General features: G+C 42.1%; 1 long non-coding RNA gene across 1 annotated transcript; it reads left to right on the forward strand.

Annotated features, from left to right (window-relative positions):
• The first annotated feature begins 10815 nt into the window (after positions 1–10815).
• Positions 10816–24778, forward strand: LOC142826968 (uncharacterized). Its single transcript, XR_012901276.1, has 3 exons — positions 10816–11623; positions 23391–23568; positions 24165–24778. It is a non-coding gene; the product is annotated as an uncharacterized LOC142826968 (long non-coding RNA).
• The last annotated feature ends 622 nt before the right edge of the window (positions 24779–25400 follow it).

Below are 25400 nucleotides of genomic sequence, written 5' to 3' on the forward strand. Positions count from 1 at the left end.
TTCACACCCCTTGTCTCTCTGATATCCTGGGATCAAACTTAGCTACAACAGCACTGCAAAATGAAATATTTATCTAAGAATCATCTTGGGACAGATAGCTCAGTGCAGTGCGGCTGCTTTCCATTGCACCACTTGCCTAAATTGGCCCAAACCTGGTATAACCAGGAAAAATCTCCCTAGCAAGAGAGTGATCTTCCAGTGATAAAGAGGTGATCGATGGGGATGAGAGGCCACATTCCCTTTACTTATTAAGCCTTGGCAAGGGAAAAGGGCATGACCAAATGAAAGAGGATGTGGCCAGGATGCCCCTGAGCATCATAGGAGCATAGGACCAGAATGGACTTTTCGGTCATATAGCCCATCCCCTGTTATCACAGACAACTCCATCATATAATCCCCTCTTAAATGTATCACATTCGTTCTGAAAGCTAATTAAAGTTGTTTGCCTTCCAATATTCATGTTGAGATGCTGTTCTAGAACCTCACCTCGCTGATGGTTGGAAACTCTTTCTTTTCCAGCCTCTATTTATTCATGGCTAGTTTACATCCAATCTATATTATTCTGGTGCCTACATCTTCCTTTGACTTAATTAGCTCTTCTCACTCCATGGTCGTCACATCTCTGCCGTATTTAGAGAGAGCTATCATATCCCCTCTCAACCTTCCTTTTGCTAGGCTAACAAAGCCATGCTCTATCATACTCCTCTCAGAAGGTACGTTCTCTTTTTCCCAATCATCCTAGCAGCCTTCCTCCGTACCTGTGCCAGTTTGCATTAAGCTTTCTTGAACATGGGTGATCAGATTTGCACACAGTATTCCAGATGAGGTCTGACCAAAGCCATGTATAATGGCAATAATACTTCCCTATCTCTGTTTGATACATCCTTGGATTGTATGTGTTTTAAACATGTGCATTACATTGGTAACATTGGCCTTGCTGAAACTCAGCTATATTTTCAGCACCATACGACTGTCTATGATCAACATACATTAGAGCAGGCCCAGAGCTCATCTAGCTCAATTCAAGGGAGGGGTTGAGGGAGGGATCAAGCTTTGCACAGAGTGTGCAGCAGAAGAAGTGGAGGAGGGCAAAAAGGAACTTTACACCCTGACATCATACCTACACAAATCCCCTCAGCCCACGACTTGCATGCAGTGCTGTGTTCAGCCATAGCTATGAATCTGGACCATTGAGAATAACAAAGTCAGATGCCAGTGAAGGGAAAGTTTTAAAATGTCTTAGATTTTGCTCCTTTCCCCATTGCCAGCTGAATAAAACTTGATAAACCTGACCCTGATTTCAACTAAAGTTGTCTTTCCTTTTCACTCCTACATTTTGGTGGCACCAATAATTTCTGTCACTACCTTGTGCCCTAGTATCTGTGGCCTCAATTTTGTTCTCACTATTACTCCTTAGATACAATCTAGGCCATTTAAATGTCCAAGTATCTTATTGAGACAGCTAAGTGACAGTAAACTCACCTGTAATTATTTGACCTCACAATTGTATGGCTGCAAAAAGGGAGGCTCAGTGAAGATCTGGCTGATAATTTGGCCTACAGAAACTAGTGCACTCATGCTGCTAGCTTATACTTACACTTATATATATATATTGTGCAAGGATACTGGTATGTTCCTCTCACTTACATAACACATTTTTCTTCCCCCATACAGCCATCAAGTACTGTACAGTAGCTTACCTGCAGAGCTAGGTCAATGCTGCAAAAAGAGATGATGAGCATCCATTCAAACAACCCTAATTTGCCCCTACCCTTCAATTAATGTTCCACAAACTTTTGTATGAGCATATTTGTCTTTACAAAAACTCCTGCAAAAACAGAAAGCATTACAAATGCCCATATAAATAAATATTTGTACATTGGTGGAAGGGCTTATGTAGCCATTCTTAAAGTTTGTTGTATGTGTAACAAATCACACCATAAGAAAAGTGACTACTCAGACGATAGTTATACCGAAGAGGAAATCTTTCAGTTCAGTGGATGGAATGATTTTTTTTCAAAAAGTTTAATTTCAAACTGAAATTACTTTTTAAAAATGTTTTTGCCAAAATGAAACTGAAAAAACTTTTGTTCAAGTCAAATGAAATGATATTTTTTTTAAAAAGCTGTTTTCAAATGAAATATCAAAATAGTTAATATAGAAAGCATCCAAATGTCAGTATTTTGACTTTGATGAAAGAATTTCCATACTTTTTATTCAGGCAAAATTAGTTGCCAAATTCAAGAATAGTTTCAGTCACCCAAAACTGTAATTTACAAGTTCTTCAAAATGTTTCACCCAGATCTTCTGGCCAGCAACCCATAAGCTAAAATTTACTCACAAATATATTTGGCTAACAAACAAACTGGTAAGAATTGAAGTATGCTACTGAGTAATTTGTGAACATGAAAGGGGTTAACTATGTCATATAAATTGCTTGCTAAAAATGGATCCCCCAGCTCTAGGTATTTGCATTTGTCTCTGGGCTGCTAATACTATTGGCACAAAAGACAGTAGAAGCTTTTGTTTATTCTTCCTGCTTCTGGTCCTCCAGATGTTCAACTCCGGCTTATTTTCTATAAAGTTTTATTTACATATTTGATGAAATCTCAGCAGAACGTCTAAACTGACTAAAGTTACCATCATACATTAAGATGACCATCTAGGTCCTGAGAGTTCTAAACACGTCCATATCTTTCCAGCCAGCAAGTACATAAATAACTCATTCTATTCAGAGGCTCCCACAAAACTGCTCTCCCCCTCTTTATCTGCCAACCAGTGATAAACACCACCTACCAGGGTACAACTGCTTGCAGAAAAGGAACTAAATCCTTTGGTTTCCTAGTTAAACAGTGCTTAATCTGAACCACTAAAGAAAGCAGCACCACTCAAACAACCTTATATTAAGTGAACTTGCTGGAAATGCTTTTACTTGGTTCCTGGAGGAGAGGCAGGGGACAGATGGAGTATATAGCAGCAATAGCACTTGGTTCAACTTCTGTCATTGGGGTTGGCATCTGAGACTTGCAGGGAGAAGCAGAGTTCTGTTCCTTATTCTTTTGTGTATTCCAGAAATGAAAATATGCTCTTCAGAAGTATCAGCCGAGCCCCAGGGATGAGGAAGCTCTGGAGGAATGGTTTAACAATACCCAAAGAGGGGTGATCTCCATCAGAAACAGAGATTTTGCCCCAACATTTTCTATGAAAGAAAGCGCCAGCACAGCAATCGTGTTGTGTTACCCCTGGAGACACTACTAAGCAAGTGGAAACTGCATCAGCTGTGGACATCTTAAGGCATCTTAAGTGGGTGAGAGATACAACTGGGGCATAGTTTTACAGATTGCAGGTGGAACTGAGAGCAGTAAAAGGACTAACAGAAAACTGGCCCCCTATACCAAAGACTTAATAGGTTATTACTGTACAATTCTTGATGGACAAATGTGTCATCATCATAACACACTGTGCTTTTGGATGGCTCTCAACATCCACTAGTTACTATCTCTTCTCTATAGTTCCCTTAAATAGAAATATATTCATTCCCAGCTCTATAGTACAATAATTATACTCCAGTGGAATGATAGGGCAAATTAGCAGTGCATTTAAAGCCTGTTAGGAACATGTTGATTGGATTTCCCTTTCCCTCATTAGAAACAAAGTCCATAAAGGAATTATTCTTTATTAGTAGTATCACAAGAGAGCTGAAAGCTTAAAGGAAATGCTGAAGCCTCCCTCCCACAGGCCAGCTGATTAGCCCTTACCATTGCTAGCCAACTGCTTTCTACCTGCCCACTGGTAGTATTTTTATAGCGCCAAGCAAATTAACGGACTCCTCCACAGTTGTCACATTTTGGCCACTTAGTGCAATTAATAAAAAGGTCGTCAAAATACACTAAAATTCAAGCAGCTGAATCTGACGTGGCATTTGCTGGCCTTGTGGGATGGAAAGAATATTCTTTTTATCTGTCCTACAGATTCTAAGCCCTCTGGGGCTGCAACTGCTTGTTGCTACGTGTATGTGAGGTGCTAAGCACAAGGACTCCTTGATCTCCCTGGGGCAGTGTGACACAGTTCCTGGATGAGGTGAGCACCACATTCTCTGACTGGATGAGGAGCCATCCCCATTTTACATCAGATGGCTCCACTTTAATGAGAACTCTGAGACTTCAGGCGTGGCCTGCTTATCTGGGCGCTATCTTTTCATTTTACTTTACTTTATTAGATCTGTTCCCAGCTTTTCATTTTCAGGCTGTTACACAAAAATATCACAGGCTGGGGACCGCCCCAGATGGGTTCTCACTCTGGACCACAGTTTATCTCGCTAGGAGCTTAGCCTCTTTCTCAGCTCTAGAATGTTACCATACTGCTCCTTAATCAGGGCACCAACAGGGCAGCTGAAAGGTTTAAAAGAATTGAGGATATATTTTGTCTCAGGGGGCATCTCATTTCTGCTGCATAAACTGTCCTTCAGCACTCCGGGATAGAGGGGGAGGTTCTTAGTCAATGCCTGGCACCTTCCAAAACATCCCAAATGATTGACCAGAAGTTTTCTTCAGCACTGTGCCAATTAGCAGTCTCAGAGCTTGGATGAGATGGGCAGCTCCTGGTGTCAGCTCCATGTCCATCACCAGCAAGAGTGTCACAAAATATGCTCGTATTTATCCCCATCTCAGACCCATTAAATCAAAGGCCAGAGAGTCCATGACAGAGCTCCAATCTGGGACTTGTGTTTTCTGCAGCTTTTAAGACTGGAGAAAGTGTGAAAAACCTTAATGACATTGTCTATTTCTAATCATTTTAATTGAATCTCATCAAATGTTTCTGCAATGTCAGATTTTGGTGAGTCACACTGATATGCCAGCTAGATCTTGATCTTCTGGGTGGACGCAGAGAAACTAGTTTGTATTTATGGGGCCTGATTTTCTCCTGACTTTCACCTATTATCATCATTCACACCTATGCCAAGCAGTGGTAACATGTTACCTTTCTGACATGGGACTCTGAGAGCATCTACCCCAACTATACAGAGGGGTAAAAGACTACACCAGGTGGAGAGCAGAGGAAAATCAGGTCCATGATTGATAAAAGCTGCTTTGTTTGAATATGTCTGATATTCCAATGCAGTATACAAGGTATCTACTGAAGTCAGTGAGAGTTAATCTCAAGGGGAGTTAGATCAGGTTTGAGTTATTTATATTACTGTATTTCTATTGACACACATATGTATTTGGGTCTTCGTAAGTACTTAAAATGTATTCTAGACTGTACTTAAAATGTAGTCCTTGTTGTTAAAAAGAATTATCACTGGACCTCATTGACATTTTCCTAGTACCACATATAAAAATAAAGAATAGTTTTCAAGGAACACCTTTTTTCTCAGAAAGAAATGCTCTAATAAACCACACTTACCAGTCACTACATAAAGTAATTTTCACTTCTTAAAATAACAGAGCACATACCTAATTAGATAATAAACCACACATTAATAATAACTTCAGATAAAGAAACGGAAGAAAGGAGAACAGAATTTCACACACAGATATGGATTGATTTCTCTGGAAAAGTTACTACATTCTTCCATTTGTGTCATGTCCTAATGTATTTAACCTGAAGGCAATATAAAAAGACTTGGTTCTTTTTTAATAGACTTATATTTTCCATAAAGTACTTTGAAGGCTTTTACTTATGATTTGTCTATAATACAGCAAATTGAAAGGAGAAAGATAATGTTTACTTTCTTCTTCCTCCAAAAGAAACCATTTGTAACCACACACTTCATTTACATAAACAATTTTTCCTACCTCTTCCCAAAAAATTTCCCGAATGTTTTGGGGCTTTTGGAAGTATGCTTGGCTTATATATTTGTAAACACCACTAGACCGAATATTCGTCTCTTTCACAATTCATTTTTCTTTTCTTTTTTTCTGCTGATGGCACGTGGAACTCATTAAAGGTAATACTCATATGTGGGTAAAGGAACTGAAAAGGCCTATGTCCCACTTAATTTCTCTGAATCGGATTTGTGTGGTCCAATGATGTAGAACTTAATGGTGCATAGACTTTGTTCTGCCCCTTTGCCCAGCAGTGAATATCACTTTCGTGAGCATCAAAGAAAACACCACAAGTTCTTGTCTACCAGAGACGCAGTTTATACCAGCAAAGACTTCTTTGGCAATATAGTTTACATCAGTTCCTCAAACAAAGCAATTTTTTTTGCTGGCATAACTGTATCTACACTCTGGATTTTGCTAGCATAGCTGTGATGGTTACACTTATAATATTTTCATCTCCACACTCTGACCCAACATTGCTATGCTGGCAAAACTATTAAATATAGATCGGGCCTTAGTAATACTATATGTGGCATGTGGCCAATATATTTACACTGTTATTTGTCTTTTTGGCTAGATAAAACTTCCACTTAGACAACCTTCCTCAAAGTTAAAGGGAGAGCCATTGATATCAATATTGTCAATTCTCAAAATTGACCTAGTCTGAAAGTTGCCCCATATAACAATTACTAACTTCTAGTTGCATCTGTGCATATGTCTGCATATGTGAGAGCATGCTGGTTGGGAATGTTAAGCCCATCTTTGCATCAGCACAAAACAAAATAAGAGAAAATGAACATCTGAGTTACTATGTTATTCAGTGAAAGAAAATTGATGCACATGTTGTGATAAAAGATAACACAATGTACACTGATTTAGTTGCAATGAGATGCACAAGTTTATTCTTTATCTTTTGATTTCATGCTGCAGCAAAGACTTTAAAAAAAAGGAATTCTTAAAGGTAGATCTGATGAGATTTGTCAGTTGTTGGAGTGCGTAGTAAGTGAAAAAAGCCAGACATATCACTGCTTGGGATGCTGTCTGTTACAGCAGGGGAAATACAGAATCCTGAGGTCAGACATGGCAAGTAAGAAGGACATAATTTTCAACTAATATTTCAAAATGTATTAAAATATAAACATTTCAAATACAAAAATATTCTGCTGATAATTTGAAATTCAGTTTTTGGTTTTTCTAAGTTTTTCCAGTCTGCATTAAAGTGAAATCCTATGGGGACAAATCTTGAAACAGCATTATAAACTCTCCTTTACTTAGGATATTTATATTTGCACATGCAATATACCAAGCTCCACAGTTAGTCTAGGTTACCACTTGCAGATGCAACTTCTAGAATTTGTGCCCCTACTCCCATTTCCTCTGCATTTTGGGGCACAAATTCTAGCAGTTGCATGCATGTGGGTTTGCAAATTTTCTTAATTCTGAATGATTGCTTTAAAAAAATACACAAAACAGGGAAAACAAGACTTGTCATTTCTGACCTTTCTAAAAATAAAAAACAATAACAAATAAGTTAAAAATAAAAACAATAGTACACCACCCAAGCAGAAACCAGCAGAGACATTCTTTATGCCTCAAAGAAGCATGAAGGAAGGCACTGATCCAGTTCTTCCTTTCCCCACCCTTCTGCAAATCACTTAAGTGTGTCTCTTTTAGTAGGCATCTGTTTATCACTGCAATACTTGTGAAGTTTAGTGGAAGCAATTCTTTTAATGTATTGACCCATCTCTTCTCCCACATAGACTTCACTGGTCCACGTGTGGTGTACTGATAACTATAAAGGACCACCTGAGATTTAGGGATTAACCTACAAGTCAAAAACCAAAGATGGATGGACTAAGATCTGCAGTCAAATGGGATAAATTGAAAAAAAATCAATTCCCCCCCAAAATAAAAGCTGTAATAGGGCAACTGTTTGGAACTGAGCAAAGAAAAGGTCCTCAACTCAGTTTTAATTTCTGAATGTACAGCTTTGCCTGTGCATCACTTGCATACAAATTTTCCAGACACTATCTAATAGCTTCCACGGGTGATAGAATTTACCTACACAAAAGTCATTGTATGATCTATGGAGTTTCCAAGTGTAAATTTTATTACCTGCACATGCAAATGATACCTCCTGGAAAACACAGACCCAAGTATCTGTAAGCATAAAATTGCTGGCACAAAATAAAGGCCATGTTCTGAAGATTTGGCCACTAAAGATCAAATCTTTATACTTCACCATAAAAAAAGAACTATACTGATAGTTCCTTTAAAGACATGTTTGAACTAAGAGTTAGGAGGGGCAAGCACTTCTAATTATGTTTTTATACATTGTTGATATCTGTCATTGTCCTTACCACAAGGTAAATAAATAGCATTTTGAGCCCAACAGAGTTCCCTTCACTCCCCAGTGGAACACACACATCAGGCTGAGATACAGTAATTCTCTGTGTTTTGCATAGCTTCATTCACGCTTATACCACAAAGCTCTAATTACAGGTAGAAATAATAATAAAATAACAATATGTAATAATAAGTAAGAAGGATGTTAATAAACTGAAGGTTCAAAAAAGAACCACAAATGATTTAAGGATTAGACAATATGCTTTATAGCAAGGCTACTCAACATGCAGCCCATTTGTTTGTGGTCCACGGTGCAGTTTGGGCTGACACGGGGCTCAACATGTGGCCCATGGGTGCAGGGGCAGATGACCGTTTTGCGGGGCCCCGGGCAGCATAATTCCGCGGGGCCCCCCCTTTGCCATGGCGCATGCGCGGTGACGCCATGCGCATGCGCGGTGGCGCCACGGCGCATGCGCGGGGCTTTCTGAAGCGCGGGGCTCGGGGTGGTCGCCCCGTTCGCCCTGCCCTATATCCGCCCCTGCATGGGTGGGACCCTTTGAACATGGCCTCCACTGGGAACATGCTCCACAACAGCGAGGCATCTCCCAGGTGCAGAGAGCACTGAAAGACACAAATGGATGGGCTGGTTGGAACAGACGGGTACAGGGTAGCAGCGTTTCTAGCCCCCAGGGAGGAAGTGCCGGGAGCGCCGGGCCATTGTGGGAAATGCTTTGTATTCCTGCCCATCAGTGTGAAATAAGCTATTTTCATATATATTTGCATGTATATGCAACCACACTTAAGTTGAGGCCCTCAGCATGTCATTGTGGGTTTCCAAAGTTGAGTAGCCCTGCTTTACAGAAACTGATAGATTCAAAGAGCTTAAACTAGTTTACTAATGAGAAAGGGAAGGAGTGAGCTGATTACAGTCTATAAGTATCTACACATGAAGAAAAATATTTAATAGTGGACTTTTCAGTCTATCCGGGAAAGGAATATGATGATACAATATCTGGAAGGTGGAGCCAAAGAAAAATCAGACTGGAAAGAAGGCATAATTCTTTTTGACAGTGAGAGCAGTTAACTATTAAAACAATTTATCAAAAGACACAGTGACTTCTCCATCACTGACAGTTTTTAAATCAAGATTTGATGTTTTTCTATAAAGCTAGGCCTTAGAAATTATTTGGGAGAATTTCTACAGTCTGCATTCTATAGGAGGTCAGATTACATGATCATTATGATCCCCTCTGATTTTGGAATATTTTAATCCATTTGGTTTTAAGATTATTTTTCCCATTCTCCCCCAAAAGTCAGCAAAAAGAAAAATTCCTGAGGTCCTGTGAAGGTTTCTTCCAATATATCATTCCTTTCTGTATTTGTATCTGACAACACTATGGTCTTCTATGAGGCCATTGTATGACCTTTTAAAGCATCGCATCATTCCCTCATTGAGTTTTGGACAATATTTTTGTTACATAATAATATAAACAAAACCCTCTGAATCATTTGACTTTATCTGTTGGGATTTCCTGCTGTATCAGTACTTCTTTCATGTTTAATTGCCCATTACTTTCTAAGGGCACATCTACACTTCCAGGAAGATTGACGCTCCAGAGGTCAATTTTCCAGTGTTTGATTTAGTGGGTCTGGCAAGGACCCACTAAATTGAATGCTGAGGGCACCCCCATTGACCCCGGAATGTCTTGCCGTTGCTTTTTTCCGCCGGTGTAGACCTGGCCGAAGAGCATTCAGAATGCCTTGGAATTGACCCGTGTTCTACTAAACTCACCTCTGCATGTTCTTTCCCGCCCTGTTACTGAAGCAAGGCACAGCAGCTGTCACTGCACTTGGCCTAATGCATAGGTGCACCTGTCTATCTGCCCCTTTTTTCTCTCGTTTTCTGCAGTGTCCCTGGTCTGGGGTTGTATCGCACCACTAGCAGGGCTTGGGGCCAAACTTTTGCATGTCTGGGAGGAGCTGCCGATGAGCTGGCTCCTGGGAGTGATGGGACCACGCTCCTCTCCTTTAGCCACAGTGTCTCTTGGGAGTAGAGCCCCGTGGACCAGTGGATACCAATGTCTATCTGCATCCATGGATAGACACTGGTATCTGCAGAGGGCTCTAAACACAGGTATACAACATACTTTACAAGATTGCAAAACCTGGACTGGGCAAGCCGCTATAAACCTCAGAGAAACAGCTGGGGGGATTTTTTTTTCATGTCAAATTTGCATACAGCCCTAATTTGTCTCTGATTTTGAAATCTCGTTAATATCTGCACTGATTCATTTGTTCTGTTACTTATTTAGAAAGTAACAAGCTGCATGCTGAAACTTTGTGTCCAAACATTATAAGCACAGAAAAGTACTGTTTTGATTAACAGCATTATAAATATTTTCCACCACGAAGAAAACTTTCACAACATGACATATTCTGCAAAATGATCACAGCAGGATACGTATTATATGAATCACATGTTCCATGATGGCTTCGTGGCTTACGGGATTTGTAACTGGATACAGAACTTTTTAATTACTATGTCACTGTTTCAAACTCAGCCCAGATGACTATTTATAGATAGGAGCTGATGGTCTCCATCTAGTTTCCAGCAGGAAAAAAAATCACTCAAACAACAAAAATCACCAACAGAGTTTCGGTCCTTTGTGATCGGTTATAATAAGCTCTTTGAAGACTGGGAATGGGTTTTAGTTCTCTTTGGACAGCACCTGGTACTCTGCAATCCTGGCACATGCTTGGGGCTCCTGTGCAAATAACAATACTAATAAAGCATGGGCATGGAAATTATTTTATTCTAATAGGTCTGAAACTCAGCCCATAGTTTAAAGGTTTTAGAAGGTTTTGAGCAACTGAAAACAGGGAGTTAAGCTGGAAACAGTTAGCTCCTGTCAGCAAGCCCATGAACAGGGAGACATGTCTATAAGAACGTTAGGAAGAGTTCTGCAAGGTATTCTGTTTATCTGGTTGGAACGACATGTTAACTGAATAACACTAATATTTTGATAAAAGAAGCTATTTTGGATTCTGTAACTTCTGTGTAAGCCTCAGATGTTTGCAGGACATAAATAGGCCGTTGTGATAGGACGCCTGCCCTGCACTGGCCCTTTAAGACCAGGACTCAGGCCCTGAGCCAGGGCTAGAAAGAAAGAGGCCAGCTGGAGCGGTTTAGGGCCAGTGAGAGCCCAGCTGGCAACTATCTAGGGCAGCACAATTGGCTTGTGGAAGCCAGCTGAACCCATTAGGGGAGTGAGAGCCCAGCTGGCAGGTATATACAGAGAAGCACAGGTTACTTGGGGGAAAAAGCCAGTGGAGGGCTGACTGAAGAGGAAGCAGGAGCTCCTTGGAGGGAGACTGCCTGCTGAGGGGATGCCGGCCTGGAGATTGCAGCCTGCTGGACAAGTCCAGGAGAAGGAAGCCCGGGGATCCAGGTAGGAAGTGGCCCAGAGCAGGAGCAGGAGCGGGAGCCGCCCCTCCTGGCCTGAGAACCTTGGTGTGTTTCGGCTGGATGGCCCCGCCGAGGGAGTGACCCATTACCTGGTCCCTCACAGGGCCCTGGGCTGGGACCCGGTGGAGTAGGGTGGGCCCGGGTCCCCCTACCTGGGGTGCACCCCCGCTACAACAGTTATAAACTGCTTTGTGGACTCGGCCTTGCTTAAAGGGCCAGTTATATACTGCTGTGTGCCTATGATGAGCAACCCATACAGACTGTAACTTGCCCTGAGAGGGGCTATATGAGGACAGTCAAGGGGCACTGAGGCACACTGGGGGTGTCCACCCCCTTACAGCTGTGTTGTCAAAGTCAGACATGCCATTGTATTTCTAACTTATACCTGCAAATATTGTCATTGCACATGCAAATCTAGTACAGATGTGCACCTATCACAAGTTAGACATGATACTGGCATGCAAAACTGCAGTAACTGTACAGTTTTGCACACACAGCTGGGCACACAGGAAGCAGATCGTATGTTACTGATCTTCAGTGTATGTCATATGCCCGTTTGATGCACTACCACGGTGCTTTCAAAGGGACAGTGCTGCATGGAGCCCAGAGTCAGCTGGGGACTCTAGCTGAACCTGGGCTCCACGCAGTGCTGCCTTGTTGAAATGCCGTGTCAGCGTTTCAAAGGGGAGGTGCACACAATTAATCACGTGATTAATCGCTATTAAATTTTTTAATCACTTGATGGCCCTAATCTGCAGGTTAGCAGTGGGATTTGCCCCAGAAAACTGAACATAAATACAATACATTTATCATGAGTTTAACCTGGCAGAAATAACAAATACCTGTTCCATAGCTGAGAACTTTAAAGACTGTTTTGCTTGTTCCCCATAGGTTTGCCTTCCATTCACTACTTCTTTTTAGACCTTCAGTTTGTTTGCATTAGTTGTCATGGAGAGATAGCATTACAAAGACGATATCTGAGGCGAGAAAAGTAATTTCAACAACCAATATACCCAGATAAACACAGCCCAGTAGGAAAATTAACTTGCTATTCAAAGAAATAGAGAGATGGATTGCTGTAAAATTTCTGGATTAATTTATCAGTGCACAACATATTTACAACATCACGGTAACCCTGCTCCTTATAAATGTGTTGCTGTTTTAAATTAAATGTTATGGTTAGACAGAGTGCAAACACATAACATTAACAAATTAATAAAGCACTCAGTTTAACAAGTGACATTTAGCTAATAAAGTAGCTGTCTCCACTAAATTGCACTGAGCAGAAGAATGTGACTACCTGAGGAGGCTGGTCGCATACATTGGAAAAGAAAAAAGTGGGCCAGTTCATGATTTTTAGCTACACTGAAAGCAGAATGGGGCCTTGCCTGTTTAACATGGAAGCCAGGAGAGGAGAACTTTTCCATAATGCATGCAGAGAAATGGGCTCCAGGGAATGTCTGGCAGCTTGACCTGATGTTGTGAAGGAACCTGACAAACTGTAGAATCTGGGAAATGGGGGCTTTGGTTTGAGTTACCATTGAAGTGTTATTTCAGTGCTCCAGAATCCCAAGGAGAGGACTCAAAGGACAAATCTGTGTGCTACTGGGGAACCCAGGAGAGGGAAACTGAGGCAGTAGCAAGAGATGATACTGGATAGGGCAAGGCCCTGCTGCAATAGCCACCCAAGAATTCCCCCAGTATAAAGCTGGTAGGAGGGACTAGTGCACCCGTCCATCCCCCAAAAGGCACAAAGAGATAAGACACAGTGATGCTTCTCTCCACCAGTCTTCTTTCCATTGGTCTGAGCTGGAACAGTGAAGAGCTGCTTTAATCCCACCAGGGCTGAGGCAGACCAAAGCTGAGGAATGGAGGATCTGTTACTCACACCCTCCCTTCTCTCTTGTGCCAAACAGAGATTGAGGCCCAGGATGTCAGGGATGCCTTCCCATCCCACTAATAAAACAATGACTTCGGCAATGCCCTAGGTTGTCTACCTTTCTGTTGTGTCTTGTAAATTAACATTGTTTTGATGTTTACATCATGGAACTCTCCTTCCTGAATTTCCTTTTTCACAATCACGGTAGAAACCTGGGCTCCCCAAATCCAACTAGTTCCCACAACATAGTTTTGGATTCTCATAAACCAGACTGAGAATAGGCCATCTCACACCTTTTGGCTATTAACATGATGATCAAAATGAATCTGCCTACATAGTAACACAGCCAAGTTCCATTGATGGTAATTTGTCCTTTTATTCCAGTGGCAGTTGATAGATGTTTAGAAATGGATTCCTTAATTATTTGCTCCATTATCTTTCCTGGCGCAGAAGTTAAGTTGACTGACCTGTAATTCCCTGGATTGTCCTTATTTCCCTTTTTTATAGATGGGCACTAGATGTGCCCTTTTCCAGTCTTCTGGAATTTCTCCCATATTTCATGGCTTTTCAAAAATAATAGCTAATGGCTCAGATATCGCCTCAGTCAGCACCTTGAATATTCTAGGAAGCATTTCATCAGGCCAGGTGACTTGAAGACATCTAACTTGTCTAAGTAATTTTTAACTTGTTCTCTCCCTATTTTAGCTTCTGAACCTACCCCGGTTCCACTGGCATTCACTATGTTAGCATCCAATCACCACCAACCTTCTTGATGTAAACCGAAACAAAGACATTGTTAAGCACCCCTGCCATTTCCAAGTTTTCCCTCTTCACTGAGCTACCTTATCTTTGGTCTTTCTCTTGCTTCTATTATATTTGTAGAATGTTTTCTTGTTACCCTTTATGTCTCTAGCTAGTTTGAGCTCATTTTGTCCCTTCAGCTTTCTAATTTTGCCCCTACATATTTGGGTTATGCGTTTATTCATTGTAATTTGATCAAGTTTGCATTTTTTATGACTCCTTTTTTATTTTTAAATCATTCAAGACCTCTTGATTAAGCCAGGGTGGTCATATTGCCATATGTCCTCTTTCCTGCACAGCTAAATAGTTTGTTGCTCTGCCTTAGTAATGTTTATTTGAAAAACTGCCAACTGTCTTCAATAGTTTTTCCTCTTAGACTTGCTTCCCATGGGATTGTACCTACCAACTCCCTGAGTTTCCTAAAGTCTGCCTTCTTGAAATCCATTGCTTTATTTTGCTGTTCTCCCTCTTAGCATTCCTTAGAATCATGAACTCTTTCATTGCATGATTATTGTTACCCACACTACCTTCCACTTTCAAATTTTCAGCCAGTTCCTCCCCATTTGTCAAAAAATCTAGGACAGCTTTCCCTCTAGTAGCTTTCTTCACCTTGGGTGTGTCTACACTGGGCCACTTATTCCGGAAAAGCAGCCGCTTTTCCAGAATAAGCTGCGAGCTGTCTACACTGGCCACTTGAATTTCCGGAAGAGCATCGACGCTCTACTGTACAAAATCAGCCGCTATTCCGGAAACCGTACACTGCTCCTGCTCGGGCATAAGTCCTTTTTCCGGAAAAGCTTTTCTGGGAAAAGGGCCAGTGTAGACAGCTTTTCCGGAAAAGCAGAAGGAACGTAAAAAAGCGGTTTGGACGGCGGGAGACCCCGTAGAAGCCGCGGACTTCAGCGTTACCCGAGGGCTTAAAGAGCCCGCATGCTACTGGCTGCATGTGGCAGGAGCCCCCCGGAAACCACCCTTCCCAGTTCTGCCACGTGGCAACTGTGCTGCCCAGCCACCTCAGCGCAGGCATGGCAGCTCCAGGTGGTCGTCAGCCACCGTCACCCGGGGCAGGGGAGGAAGCCCCCAGGGGCCGGAAACATAGGGCCCCATCCTGGACCCCCAGGGAGCTGGAGACCCTCCTGGACTTGTGGGAGGAGGAGGAGGGTCTCCATGACCTGCAGTCCTGCCGCCGGAACGCCGAGCTGTACACCCGTCTGGCACGGAACCTGGCCCAGCAAGGCCACCCCAGCCGCAACTAAGAGCAGGTGCGCTCCAAGGTGAAGGAGCTGCGGCAGGGGTACGTGCGGGCCCCAGAGGGGAGGGGAGCAGGACCCGATGCCTGCCCCTATTTTGAGAGGCTCCACTCTTTTTTGGGCGAGCCAGCCCCGCAAGCCCCACCTGTCCCTGTAGACACCTGCCAGCACCGCCCCCCCCATCAACCGTCCCACCGAGCCGGAGGAGGGAGATGACAGTGGCGGCGCGTCGGGAGAGGAGGCTAGTGTTGCCACCCAGCAGGCCCCCTCCAGCAGCTCCTCTGTGGCCGGGGAGGAACACACTGGTGAGTCTTTGCAGGTTACACTCCCAAAGGGCGGAGGGCGGGGGACGGAGGGCAGTGGGAGGGAGAGCCAGGTGCCTGGAGGGGGGAGAGGGAGAGCATGTCACTCAGGCCACGTGAGCTGCACGCTGCGTAGCATGAGGCAGTTAGCAGCACATGCAACCACGTGCAGCCTGGTGACCGAGCGGCAGGTGGCCGTGGCAGGCAGCTGCAGGGCACGCCTGGGACCGTGCTCCTCGCACACATTTAGCGGGACCAGGGGGAAGGGTGGATGCCAGCTGGAACCAGCCAGGGCTCCAGGGACTCAGCCCAGAGCCTGCAGCTCCACCAAGGGGTGCAGCACAGGGAACGGCAACACTGTCCCACGAGACCAACGGCTGCCCGGTGAGACCCCTTTAACCACGCGTCTGGACAGAGCTCCGGCACCGCCCCCGGAAAGGTCTGGTGGCCTTTGCCCTTTTCAAAATGGTTCCGGGCTTTTGCTTTTCCGGAAAAGCGCGCCGCCAATGTAGATGCGCTTTTCCGGAAAAGCACATCGTTATCACGGAAACTCCACGGCCCATGTAGACGCTCCTTTTCCAGAAAAACTGAAAAATAGTATTCCGTTTTAAGCATTTCCAGAAATTCATGCCAGTGTAGACGTAGCTGTTCTGAAAGAAAAATTTGTCTTTACCACATTCTGGGAGCTTGTTGGATTATTTGTGCCCTGCTGTGTTATTTTCCCAACAGTTGTCTGGGTAGTTGAAATCCCCCATCACCACCAAGTACTGTGCTTTGGATGATTCTGTTAATTGTTTAAAAAAAATCTCTTCTTCTTCCTACTTTTTTATGTTGATTTCTTCTTAGGTCTCAAAAGAATCTGATCTATTTGTGAATAAACACAATGAGGTCCCAGCCAGGAGAATTCCAATCACCAAGTGGCTGTCAGAGACAAACAGCTGCAACAGTAGTAGTTTTTGCCTAATTGCAAGGGAGTGGTACTAATGAGGACACTCTGAACCCCTTTGATCTGAGTCAGCCTTTATGCAAGTTGGCAAAAACCAGAGGTTTATTTTCGGTAAATTTCGTCATGCTGCTAGATTTTGCAATCCTACTGCAGCAGGTGAGTATAGAATACCTTGGTAAATATGCCTAGGAGCCATGAAAAAAAAAGTTTCATATACTGCAATAGAAATGTTTTCCAACTGCCTTGATCTCTGAACACCACATAGTTCGGACAGTCTGAACAGACCATGTTTCGATAGGTTTCTGGTTTTATCTTTGTGTGAGCTTTGACTCACCAATGTAGCATACACTGAGCCCATTTTCAATTAAGAAACTTAGACAAACTCAAGAGACATGATTTTCTTTATAGAGTCGAACAAGGAATAACCCTCCCTTTCCTCCTATTCCTTCATATTCAAGTGAAAAGAAACCTGCCCACAAACCTGACAGGACAAGCTGCTGTGGCACCTGTGAAGAATGGAGATTAATCTAGGTACAGAGTGCAGCTTTTAAGAAACCCTGCAAGAATTCTGGCATTTCAACACACAGCTGTGCCAACTACAAATTTACCGGCGCTATTGCATCAGACTGTGAAGTTTGTTCTTTGAGCACTGGTTCAAACTGTTATTTTATAATCTACACATTACTCCAGAAAACAATCACATCCAGCCCCCTAAATGTTTAAAATCTAGTTCGGCGTAATCCAACAAAATGGACAAAAACTCATGAATGAAAAAGTGTAGAGCAGACCCCCAACAAACAACAAAAACCTACACCAATTATTCACACAGCTCTAGTGCTGAGACAGTGTGTGTGGGGGAAGGGGATCAGCCTAGGAAATAGGCCTAGGTCAGAGGTGACTTCAAATCTTCTTCACTGGATAATTGTTCAGTGACTTGTGTTAAATGGGCAGATGGTCTCACCCAGTTCCAAATAGGCATCTATCCAATCCAGAAGTTGGGTTATGTGGTCATCTGAGCAGAGAGTTAGACTGAAAACAAACTGCTCTTCTCTCTCTGGAGGTCCTCCCTCTAAGTCAGGTTTGGCATAGATTTGTGGAACAGAATAAGGAAACTTGAACTGCTTTTTAACAATTAAACCAGATTGTGAGTTCTCCCCCTAGGCTTTGCCGGAGGAGGAGGAGTAAAGAATATAGTCCTTGCCTTGCCCACTCCATTCTCTCATAAAGGTAGGCAAGACATAATCCCCTGAACAAAAGCATCACTTTTGATTAGCATATCTACATAGGGAAGGAGAAAGTATGACTGCAGTGACTGCAAACCCTACCCACAGACCCATCAGCCAGCTGAGCTCCAGCAGCAGAAGGGGCCCTGTCTGAGGGCAGGTCTACACTTACCAGGAGATCATTACCGCGGTGATCGATCTCCAGAGAGCTGGAGAAGGACTAACATAATGTCAGACAAGAGGGGAGAAAGTGTGATATGAGAAATCACAGGCCAATTTTCCTAAAACCAATACTAGCTAAATAATAGGACAAGCATTCTGAAGAAAATAAACATGTAATGTACCCTGGTGCCCATATTTATTCAATCCCTTACTTCTCTAGTTTCCACCACTTCTTCTCCCACTGATCCTTTTGCTTTCACATTAATTATAACATTCTGGCTCTCTAAATCCTCTGTTACTGGCCCACCTCGTTTGCAATCCCTAATAATTGAAGATGGACGTATATTTCAAAATAAATCTAGCCAATGATGCCATCTGTTTCTATTAATGAAGTGTTCAATAGCACATTTGTTTCCAAATATGCTTTCATTAATCAAAAGTTCCACGTATTTTGTTTGCCAGCTTCAGTGCATGAATTGTTCGTAAACCATTCAATGCATTTTTATTTGCTATTTCCGACATACTCGTCATAACTGGTCACATGGTTTCTCTTTTCTGACTGAATGAAAGTGCAAGCAATATGGCTGCAATTATTCACATGTGGAATACATTCTTGTTTCTGCAAATGCTTGTGCCTGGAACTTTGAAATTCTCTTTCCATGAATATGTCTGACAGCAGATGACTGTAGATGGAGAACAAAGGTAAAAGAGAGGCAAGAATGGCTTAGCAAATTCATTGAAACATTTGTGCAAACACTCAAGGATGTTTTTCATTGTTTACCCAGCTCTATCATCATCTCTTATCTTTCTACCTCTCTTCTCTGAAACCGGTTTTTTGTCCAGAATTTTCCATCTCAAGCTTCTTTTTCCTGTATTGTTTTTCGTTTCCCCCTTTCCCATAAGCAGCTTCTACTTTCAGTTCATTCCTCTAATTTGTTTTTTTCTTGACAATCCTTTAGCAAAACATTGTGTTCCTCATTCTGCTCTTATTTATAACTTAATCTCTTCTTTATAATGTTTGTTTGAGATTGAAAACAAATACCAACACCTCCCCCCCCTCCCCCCCCCCCAAAGACCAAACTTTTTTACTGTAACATTTTAAGTTGAACCTTTCTGATCTGGAACTCTCCAGTCTAGCAACTTCCATGGTCTGACAGACCACAAATGTTGCTGGACCTGAAAGCCCTGGCAGCTGGGAGCAGGGGGAACTGGTGGCTAGGAGCTCATCTAGGCTGGGAGCAGAGCTGGGACACTGTCAGGGGAGCCGTTGGCAGGCAGGTGGTTGGAAACCTGGCTGGGGCTAGGAGAAGAGCCAGACCAGTGGCTTGGGGGGGCTGGCAGCTGGGAGCCCAGCCTGGGCTGGGAACAGAGTCAATAGGCAGAAGTGGAGTCTGATGGCCGAGAGGCTGGGAGTGCCCCAAAAAAACCCAGAAGCAAGCAGCAGAGAGGCCTGCATTGAACTCCCCTGATCTGGCAAACTCCATGGTTTGGGACTGGGCAGTCCCTGAGAATGCTAGGGCGGGGAGGTCCAACCTGTATAAGATGTTGACCAAACCCTCTCTCTACAATGTAACACCAACAATACCTAATAGAGAGCAGGGATTATTATAAAGCAGAATCATATCAACACAACAGTGCTATGCAGGATATAATAAATATACAATGGCATACCTCCAATAGCGACAAGGAGTCCTGTAGCACCTCATAGACTAACAGATGTATTGGAGCATAAGTTTTCGTGGGCAAAGACCCACTTCATCAGATGCATGTAGTGGAAATTTCCAGAGGCAGGTATAAATATGCAGGCAAGAATCAGGCTAGAGATAATGAGGTAAATTCAATCAGGGAGGATGAGGCCCACTTCTAGCAGCTGATCTGGAGATCTTTAAGACACAAATTCTAACTCTTAAATAAAGTTGGAGAAATAAGACAAACATTGGACAATTTTCTGAAACTTTTTATTCAGGAAATGTTACAGTGAATCTTAACATACTACAGTGTACATTACTTATTCAGGATCAGTTTAATATGCAAAGAACTTAGCTAAAGATTCTATCCCTCCTCCAATGAGGACTCTCAAAAGTATGGCCAAATTCCTAACTACCTATTGTTGTCTTGGTGTTTTTCTTGAGTACCAGGTTGGTAGGAACACTTTTCCATTACAAGAACATTCCATATTTTAGTATACTACAATTTCATAGGTGGAAATGATTTTTTTTCAAGTAATGCGCAATAAAGAGGCTAGCTGCTAAAAATTAAAAATTAATAAAATAATAAATAAATAAAACATCTTTCACTAGAGCATTGAGAAAATAGATCAGGAAATCCCTAGGAAGCTGGACTTTTGTCAAACAAAGAATTTCTTTAACACTGTCTTCCTAAAACCATCCTGTTCCTAGACATGACCACTACACATGCAAAAATGTTCCCCTTTCCTCTCAGCCTCTCCAACAAAGCACATCCTTCATGGCAAGAATATGACGGATCATAACTGGAGTTAAATGCCATGTTTATAATAATTTTTAAATGCTTTATGTACTATAAAAATTGAAGGTATACTTCCCCTTCCCATAACCAGACCCACTCATTCAAATCTTTTCCCCCCATGTCCTCCCCCGTTATTTTGTCTGAATTTTTTCTTGTCAACATCTTTTAAAATCAAAATTAAATATCTTAGAAACTAAACCTTTTGTTCCAGCTGGCTCTTGGGTCAGGAGGACACTAATGTTTGCGAGTGATATGTGTGACAACACTACAGTCTGACAGAATGCATATAAAGTTTATTAGATGTATTTTTCATTTATTGCTCTTGTTCACTGTTCTCTGTACAGTGGCTTGGAACCAGCTGTGTGATTAGCTAGATGAAGGAAATAATATATACAGCTATATCATATATTTGTCTTTGTGCAATTCACTCATAAATTGTTAAAAGATAGATTTTTCCATTGTATGTACCTCTGTCCATGTGGTCAAGTCACATAGATCTAGCCATCTCTAGACAGACAGGGAGTAAGAGATACAAAAATGAATGTGATCTTTAACTTCAACATTAATGTCCCTTTTTAAATACCCAGCTATTTTAAACCAGAAAAGTACAGATAAATCCAGCAAGGAGCCCTGTGGCATCTTAAAGGCTCACAGATTTATTTGGCTAGAAGCTTTTGTGAGTCAAAACCACTTTGTCAGACCCAAGAAAGCTTATGCACAGATAAATCTGTTAGGATTTAAGATTCCATAGGACTCCTCATTGTTTTGCAGATACACCCCAAGATGGCTACCCCCTGAAATAAATCCAGACTAGTTTACATAATATTCAAAGTGTAAAATAACCATCGTCCATCAAAATGACTTTTTTTTTCCAAATTAAAAACAGATGTAATTTAAAAAGAATTTAAAGAACAAAACCACAATGAATCTTCAGGTCTGATATGTTGCACTGGTTTGGTTAGTGGACTTAGACTGGTGCGAAGACTGTCTAACAGAATGAAGAGTCAGGCCTCTTATTTCAAAGAAACAAGAAGGCGGAGGGAAGGACTTTACAAGTTAAATATTAATATAAAGGGAATGTCTGCTATTCTAGTGAAAGGTGTGAGCTGTAGAATGAATGCCCTTCAGATAAAATTTATGAGTTGCCAAGTCTTCCTGGAATGCCCCACCCTCGCGTTATGTTATCAGAAAACTGAATGGCAAGTGAGAGCATGCATCATAGCTTTTTTTCACTCATGTGAGACACCATCAAGGTATCTTTATGATCCAAATAGGACTCTGGTAGCCCTACTGAATCAGAAAAAGTAAGTACTCATTCACAAGAAAAAACAACTTCATTGTGAAATAGCTGAGATTGCCACACACCTAGCATAACTGACAACCACAAACACAAGGAAAAGAAAGTTAAGTCAACAGTCCATATCCTCTACATCACTCACAGGCAGCACCTTACTACCATCACAACTACTGAACATCACTCACCATAAGCTTGACTCTGCCCCCTCCTACCCTAGGAATGCTAGCCAACACCAGCCCTCAAATTTTGCAATAGGTATCACTTTACAGAGAGCCCTGTCTACAAGATCAGAGTAAAATAAGGAGTAGTGCAGTATTCACAGGACAACAGCATGCTTCACTTTCTTGGCACCTGCATGTAAAAGCAACTTTTTCATAGTTTTGAGGCTCTGAACAGTTCGTGCTAAGTGAATGGTGTGTGCTCACTCTGTGAAATTTCAACCCTCTCTCTCCAAAAAGTTCCAATTTTAACCAGTCCTAATTAAATGTACATATTCTGAGTTTCTAGTATTATGAGCTGGAGTGGTAGGTATCTTTGAAATATAATATTTTATTAATGTTTTGAAGACAACATATTTTAACTGTACTTTAACATTCTCATTGAAATCATGTCTATTAAGATAATACCATCTATATATACTGTAAATTTTTCTCAGTCTCCCTCTCTTACACATCTCCTAATATTCACACACATACAAGTGGATTTAACTAAATCAGTTATAAATAATGCTGTTAAATTGATGTGACTTCAATGTTAGAGAGAGCCTTGCATTAATGTGTTTAGTTATTTCAAAGATGTCATACTGTGCCCAACAAAGTTTAATGTCTCAACTACAGATATGTCTGGGGAGACCACTGCTATTTAGTACCAGTGGTTCAAATTTGTGACACCTGTCATGGATTTACCACTATAAAATTAGTTAACAAGATTAAGATTTAACCAGGTTTCTGATAGTAACAGCAGCAGAAATTCTGTATTTGTCTCTAACAGATGAATAAACAAACTGTTTTGTCAATAAAAGGAAAAGTCCAGTTTATAGTTCTTTGCAGAACTGTTACGCTATTTTGGATTTAGCAGCCTCCAGGACCAGCTGATACAGTTCTTAAAAGAGAGACCACCAAAAGCCTCATTCATAATTCACCATCAGTTTTATCACTTGCATTTAAAAGAAGTACCACTTCCATGCCCCTACCAAGTGTCAATCCATTTACCATTCTGTACTTTCCATTGTCTGTTTCCTTATGAAAAAAAAACACAGTAAAATGCAGTCACCAAAAAGAAAAAAAAAAGCAATATGGCTTCATTGTATTTCCTGAAATGTCAGTATCTAGACTTTGGACGGTCCAGCATTTGTATTTTATATTCTGTCATTTTTTATTTCTCCTCTTTATTCTCTTCCACAGAACCCTGCCCTCCTCCCTGAAGTCCTGGAGGTGCCCCTAATATTGTCAGTCTGGTAAAGCTCTGCTGCTAGGGAGCTAAGAGCTCTCACCAGTGTGCAGGCACAACCAGGACCACTGTATAGCAAGCTCTGGAGTTCACCAGGCTTTAGGGATGGCCCCCAAGCTCTTATCCACAAAGGTAAATTCTGTCCTCCCTAATTGTGAGGGCCTCTCTTTACACAGGCAGTGTCATTTATGAGCACAAATCACATAAACAAAAAGCTAGTGGTTCACAAATACAAGTTTCCCTATTTGGATGCAGCAAGACCTGTTTGTTTCAGGCCAATGGAGGATTCTGCCTTCATTCAGAAGCACTTACAAATACTGTGCATGCCTTTATTTATTGTTGTTCCCCGATAAAAATCTGGTTCCTAAATTTGTTCTGTGGACTGTGCCTAGAAGCACAAAGGGACCTTGATCCTTCCCTGGTGCTCCTAAACACTACAGTAGTGCAAATAATATTAGTAACTTTTGTGCTTTTCTTTTGATGCTATTCCTTCAGTATCTTCCTTCTTATAAATGAGAAACCCCACCCTGCTCTGCTTTGATGCTGTATGGCGGCCTCACACCACAGGGTTGTACATGGTGTGGCCCCACTTACGATACTGCATCAAGTCACCATCGTACCCTGTTACATCTGGTGACACCAATGCATTTTTTTAGCATAGTGCCAAAGTGGACATAGAACAAAGCTCGAGACATTTCCTTTATTTTATTTACCATTCTTTTAACCAGGTAAGCTCCAGCTCAGACTGCTAGCCTGTTGGCACTGAAGATGGGAGTCGTGCAAACCAGACACCCGTGGACATCACTCCCCCAAATCACCACTCTCCTGCCTTATTGATTGCAGCATGTATCTCAGTTCCAACCTGTCTTTTTCTTTGAGTTAGTCATCTTTATTGTTCCCTTAGAAAAGCTAAGAAGTCCCAAGTAATGGTTAAGATGTGGAACTCATTGCCATAGGGATGTTGTGATAGCCATAAATATTACAGTATTTATATATAAAAAAAGCTAAACAAGTGCAAGCAAGCTAGGTCCAGCAATGGCTACTAACCAAAATGGTCAGGGATGTTCGCCCAATGGTCAGAGTGAACCTAAACCTGTGACTGCCAAAAGCCAGAAGGGGAAGAAGAGCAGGGTAGATCTCTCCAGCTGTCCCGTTCTGTGCACTTCTGAAGCTCTGATAGGAGCCATCATTGGTGACAGGACACTACGCTCAATGAACCATTGTTGGGACCCAGCATGGCAATTCTTATGTTCTAATACACAAAAACGTGCAGCAGACATGGCTGTATCTGGCTTTTTGTTTGCTGCCCACATCATGTAAAGGAAGCACTTGTATTTTATGATTCACCTGCCTGCAGCTCTTTAAATAAGCTTCCTCACCAAGACATCATTGTGGCATCTGCATGACCAAGTTTATAATAGGAGCTGTAACCCTCAGCGTTAGGCAGACCATTCCTCAACGGCACTACAGATCCTCTAGGCACAAACAGCATTACATCATAATCTCTCCAGCGCCTCACAGCAGGGAACCTTCTGCACCATGTGAGCAGTTTCAGGAGGGGGAACCTTTCAGAGCTTCTTCGCAACTGAGTAACATCCACTGCCAAGCACCTTCCCTCACATTCAGTAAATTTAAAAGGGATACGAGCCAGAGACTCTATGGAGTCCACGAGGGCCTTTGGCGCGATCCTCAATCAGTGTGTGGGTGCCTAATGAACACAAGGGATGTCTCTGCAATAAGAGCTAGCGATGTAAATAACCAGAAATTCTGGGAGAGACTTTTAAAGGCACAAAAGGCAGCTAAGCACCCAACTCCCATTGGCTTTCAAATGTATTCCTTACCCTGGTACAGCTTTGGTGTATTTCAGGCATATATTGGCATGCTCACCATGTGCAGGTCAGACCTCCCTAGTCTGGCACCCTTGGGACCTGATTGGTCCCAGATGAGGGATTTTGCTAGACCAG

This window comes from Pelodiscus sinensis, chromosome 1 (genome assembly GCF_049634645.1).
Source record: "Pelodiscus sinensis isolate JC-2024 chromosome 1, ASM4963464v1, whole genome shotgun sequence".
NCBI classification, from domain to species: domain Eukaryota; kingdom Metazoa; phylum Chordata; order Testudines; family Trionychidae; genus Pelodiscus; species Pelodiscus sinensis.